This window comes from Athene noctua, unplaced genomic scaffold (genome assembly GCF_965140245.1).
Source record: "Athene noctua unplaced genomic scaffold, bAthNoc1.hap1.1 HAP1_HAP1_scaffold_48, whole genome shotgun sequence".
NCBI classification, from domain to species: domain Eukaryota; kingdom Metazoa; phylum Chordata; class Aves; order Strigiformes; family Strigidae; genus Athene; species Athene noctua.
In genome coordinates, this window is record NW_027437543.1 from 341,451 (window position 1) to 347,301 (window position 5,851).

Below are 5,851 nucleotides of genomic sequence, written 5' to 3' on the forward strand. Positions count from 1 at the left end.
CCTCATTTTTATGATGCAAAAGATAATTTTTTAACTGCAAACATTTATTTTTCACCGACAATACCCCACATTTAGAAACAAAACACATATCAAGGTCAAAAGGCAACTTTTTCTGTAAAAATCCTCGTTTTTCTACACTATGCCCTTTTTTTAGGCTTCAAAATCTCATTTTTATACTCCAAGCATTCATTTTTCACAGACAATCCCTCACATTTAGGGCACAAAACCTATAACAAGGTGAAAAGCACCATTATTTTCCCGATAATCCTCATTATTCTACATTAAATCCTAATTTGTAGGTTCTGAAATCTCATTTTCACACTCCATGCATTCATTTTTCACAGTCAATCCCTCACTTTTTGGGCACAAATCCCATTTCAAGGTGAAAAATCAAAATCATTGTCTGAATATCCTAATTTTTCTTCAATTAATTCCAATTTTCATGGTGCAAAATCTCATTTTTTTACTCCAAGCATTCATTTTTCACAGTGAATCCCTCAAATTTAGGACACAATATCTATTTCAAGATCAAGAAGCTCCATTATTTTCCTGATATTCCCAATTTTTCTACAATAAGGCCTCTATTTTTATTGTCCAAATCCTCATTTTGACAGTCCAAGCATTCATTTTTCACAGATAATGCCTACTATACCCCATTTCAAGGCCTAAAAGCAACTATTTTGTGTGAAAATCCTTATTTTTCGACAATCATTCCCATTTTTATGGTCCAAAAGCTCATTTTAACACCCCAAGCACTCATATTTCACCGACAATCCCCCACTTTTAGGAACAAAACCCATATCAAGGTCAAAAGGCAACTTTTTCTGTAAAAATCCTTGTTTTTCTACACTATGCCCTTTTTTTTAGGCTCCAAAATCTCATTTTCATACAACATGCATTCATTTTTCACAGACAATCCCTCTGAGATAGGGGATTTGAGTAACGTTGTTCAGATGGCACAAGACAGAGGCCTGTCACAAGACAGAGGCCTGTGCACGGACAAAGAAAAGGGGGGAGAGCCACATACCAGGTGCTGAGAAAGTTGCTTGGCTGCAATCTCCTAGCTCAAAGAGGAGTTTCTCATGGTCCTTGAAATTGTGTGTTCAGCAACAAATCATCCCGGATTCCAGCACAAACCGGCCTGGCGGTTTGGCCAGGGCCCAGAGAACAACTGAGCCTGCGCAGAGCGACAGGGTGGGAAGTTCATCAGCGAGGAAGAAGAGGTGCTTCATCTGTGCGACCCTGGCCCAGAAATTTATGACCCTTGACCGGAACTTGAAGAACTCATCGCGCAGGCGCAAGGGGAGGAGACCTGATTACCATGAGGAGCGAGGGGGGGGATAGGCCACGGATCTGCACAGGCGTCCATGAACACGCACTATTTTGTAACATATAAGCCAGACGGGAGCTGCGAACGGCGCGCATGCTTGTGGTGGAGCGATCCCCCACGCGCCCGGCGCTGAATAAAACATACCTACTTTATAACTCCAAAGTTATAGAGTGATTTCTCCGCACGTCAACTTGGCACCCCAGATGGGACTCTCTACTCGGCTGCCGGGACACTGCTGAAGGGTGGACGTCCTAGGCGCACCCCGAGCTTTTCTCGGAGGAACTCCGCTCCCAGCTGTCCACTGCGGGAGTAGACAAGGACCATCTGACTTGCGGACAAAGGTCTGTTAAAAGGGTAAAGGGCTGCTGCTAAGACGCGCAGAGACGTCTGGCGCACAGCGTAGTCCCAAGGGAAACCGCGGAAGGAAACTCGGGGTTCATGGGAGTGTCATTGACCACCTCGACCAACTTATTCCGTGGGTATCGGGGTTCATGGGAGTGTCATTGACCACCTCGGGATTGGTACTTGTTGCAACTTGTTGAAACTTGTGAGATTCTGTCTGGTTTTGAACTTACGGCAAATTGTTAATGGTTTATGATATACGCTATACGGACTTGGTTATTTTCATGTTTTATGGTGTGAGTGAAAAGGTGAGACGGGCCCTTTAAGCGCGAGCGAGAGCAGCCGCTGCTGTGTGTCTGTGTGCCTGCATGCCTGCAGGGCGTGAGTGAGAGCAGAGCGGCCGCTGTAAAAGGAGTGAAAATTTTTTTACGCTGTGTTTGTATACGGTGCACGAGCCGGAGACGGGAGAGCGGATCCCTTCTCCGTTGGTTTGGGTTGGAATCTAGTGATTATTTGTGTAAAAGAGATGAGTGGCTGGCACGGGGAAATGATTTATACCTACTAGAGGGATTGTACACAACTCCCTCCGGGCAACTGGTAGCCTTAGACTGGGAACAACCAGCTGATTACACCCTCCGGGTTGGTGGGAGAATTCCTGCCTTCTTTGTGCCCCTACCCTGGGTAAGGGAAATTCTCACCAAGCGTGAGTATTGGCAGAGTGCGTAGAATGTCGGCATAAATGGTATTGTGCGTCGGATAAAAGGAAGTCGAGGTGTACAGAGTGTCGGGGGAAAGAGGAATTGTTGGATCTCACAGTCGAAAGGTGGGAGTCAGTAACCGGAACTTTGGGAAGTGAAGGAGGAAGAGTGGGAAAAGGTTAAAAGACAGTGTAAAAGCCGCTGTAAGTGGAGAAGAAAAGATTTTGGGAAGGATAAATAAAAATGGGGAATAAGCAGGGAAGAATTGCAAAGAAAAGCCCATTGGACTGTATACTCCTACACTGGAAAGACATAGCGGGGAGGGGAAGCACAGAAAGCAAGAGAATTCTGATTAAGTATTGTAATCAGTGGTGGCCACTTTACAAACTGGAAGAGGGGGCTAAATGGCCACTAAATGGGACCTTAGACTATCGTACGTTACTGCAATGAATGTTGTTTCTGCAGAGGGAGGGGAAGTGGGACGAGGTGTCCTACGCAGATATGGTTTTCACCCTCCGGAATCACCCGGAGTGGCAGAGGGATTGTGGATTAGTTCCACCACAAGACCCTCTAGTGCTTGCCCTGGAAAAGGATTATAAGGGAGAGGTGAAAGGAAAATTAAAAAGGTGCTGCTCATCCTGTAGCATTGGGCAGAGGTGCACTAGAGTGGACAAGACTAGAAAGGTGAAAGAATCGAGCTTGGAGGACTTGTTCAGACCCCCTCCTCAGCTCCAGGAGCGGGACGAGGACTCGGAGGAACAGTCTATTTCTCCAGATAGCCCAATCTCCTCCCAGACGCGGGGAAGAGCTCCTAAAGCTCTACAAGCACCCCTCAGAGAGGCGGTGGGACCCCAAGGCACTATGTTGGTTAAGGTGCCGTTCTCTCCTTCAGATCTAGAGATATGGGAAAAGAAAGCAAAACAATTACCGAAATGACCCTGAGAGTGTGACTAGGCATTTTCGGTTTATTACAAGACAACACAACCCTGATTGGGAAGACATACAGCTGCTGTTGGATCATTTAACGGAGACCGAGAGACAGCTGGTCTTAAAAACAGCGCAAAATCTGGCAGAGGATCACTGTACGGCCACTGGGGGAGATTATAAGGAGTTCCTCCCCTTACACGATGATGCGAAATGGGATCCCAATCGGTCTGCACATGTGGAGAGATTAAGAGCATATCGTGAATGGATTGCAAAGGGAATGGAGAGGGCTATCCCTAAAACGATAAATTGGTCCACACTTTATGAAATCAAACAGGGTCCATCCGAGTCCCCGTCAGAGTTCCTGGACCGGCTGAGGGATACAATGCGCTGTAACACATCTCTAGACCCGAACTCGGAGGAGGGGATACAACATCTGGTTTGTCTTTTCTTAGGGCAAGCTGCAGGAGACATTAGGAGGAAACTTCAGAAAATACCTGCCCCTAGGGGAAGAAACTTAGAAACACCGTTCGAGGAGGCACGGAGGGTATTTCGGAATAGAGAAGAGGATTACAAGAAAGGGCACAAGAAAATTTTAGCAGCAATAAAAGAAGGGGAACAAAGGAGGTCGGAGCGCCCTCCGCTGAAAAGAAATCAATGTGCCATATGCAGGGAATTTGGACATTGGAAAAATGAATGTCCAGGGAGGTGGAGAAATAAGGGATAAAGGAGGAAGCCGCCGGAAGCAGCAAATGCTAGCAAATTTAGAAGAACAATGACGGGGACCCGGGGAATCTACCCTAGCGGACCCGCTGGTTACAATAAAGCGAGGGAAAGAACAAAAAGAAGTAGAATTTTTAGTAGACACTGGAGCAACATATTGAGTCCTAAATATGGATTTGGTACCTTTAGAGGAAGACTACGTTATGGTACTGGGAGCCACTGGCCAAAGTGAAAAGGCATACTTTTGTAAACCCTTAAAATATGAATTGGGAAAACAATTAGGCTTACATAAGTTTCTATATGTGCCAAATTCCCCGAAAGCGCTCCTGGGGAGAGACTTACTAGAACAACTAGGAGCCATTGTTACTTTCAACAAGGGAGAGATTACTCTGGAGGTAAATGATCAAGAACTTACACAACTCATGAGCTTATCTTTAACCAGTGTTCCCACAGAAGGAGAAATTAGCGAGGAAATTGTCAATCAAGTGTATCCCGGGGTATGGGGCACTGACACACCTGGAAGAGCGAAGAACGCTCCACCTGTAGAGGTAAATCTCAAAGAAGGGCAACAACCGGTAAGAATTAAACAATACCCTTTAAAAAAGGAGGATCGGGAAGGGATTCAGCCCATTATAGAAAAGTTTTTACAAATAGGGCTGTTAACAGAATGTGAGTCTAATTTTAATACCCCTATACTACCTGTTCGAAAACCGGACGGGTCATACAGAATAGTTCAAGACCTGAGAGCAATAAATAAAATAACGGAAAATCTCCACCCAGGAGTGGCAAACCCTTACACTTTACTGACAAAATTGACTCCTGAGCTAATCTGGTTTACTGTTTTAGACCTCAAGGATGCTTTCTTTTGCCTCCCTCTCCTGGAAGCCAGTCAGAAAGTATTTGCATTCGAATGGGAAAATCCTAAAAGTGGACGTAAAACCCAGTTAACATGGACAGTGCTGCCACAAGGATTCAAGAACAGCCCCGCTCTATTTGGCAACCAATTAGCCAAAGACCTTGAACTATGGGAAGCCCCAGCTCCACCTGAAGAGGGACAGCTGCTGCAATATGTAGACGACATCCTAATTGCCACTAAGACAAAAGAGGCCTGCGTAACCTGGACGGTAAGCCTTTTAAATTTTCTGGGACTTCAGGGCTACCGGGTATCTAAAAAAAAGGCCCAAGTAGTGCAGCGTGAGGTGATCTATTTGGGCTACGAAATCAGTGCTGGGAAAAGGACCTTAGGACAAGCTCGGAAAGAGGCAATTTGTCAGACTCCGAGGCCACAAACAGTGAAAGAATTGCGAACGTTCCTGGGAATGACTGGTTGGTGCAGGCTATGGATCTATAACTATGGACTGCTTGTTAAGCCACTGTATGCACTAACTGTCCCTGAACAGAAAAACCTCCGGTGGAATAAGGAGGCCATACGGGCCTTTGAAGCACTAAAGAAGGCCCTGATGTCAGCCCCGGCTTTAGGACTCCCAGATGTAAGTAAGCCGTTCTTTCTCTTTTCACATGAGAAACAGGGAATTGCATTGGGAATATTGGCACAAGACTTAGGCCCATACCGTCGGGCAGTTGCCTATTTCTCCAAACAACTGGATACAACCGCTAAGGGTTGGCCCGGATGCCTACGAGCGGTTGCAGCGGTAATCCTAAATGTACAGGAAGCACGAAAATTCACATTAGGCCAGAAGATTACTGTATTAGTATCTCATAGAGTGTCGGCAGTATTGGAAATTAAAGGAGGGCATTGGCTCTCACCCCAAAGATTCCTAAAATATCAGGCTGAACTGGTGGAACAAGATGATGTGGAGATTGTAGTGACTAA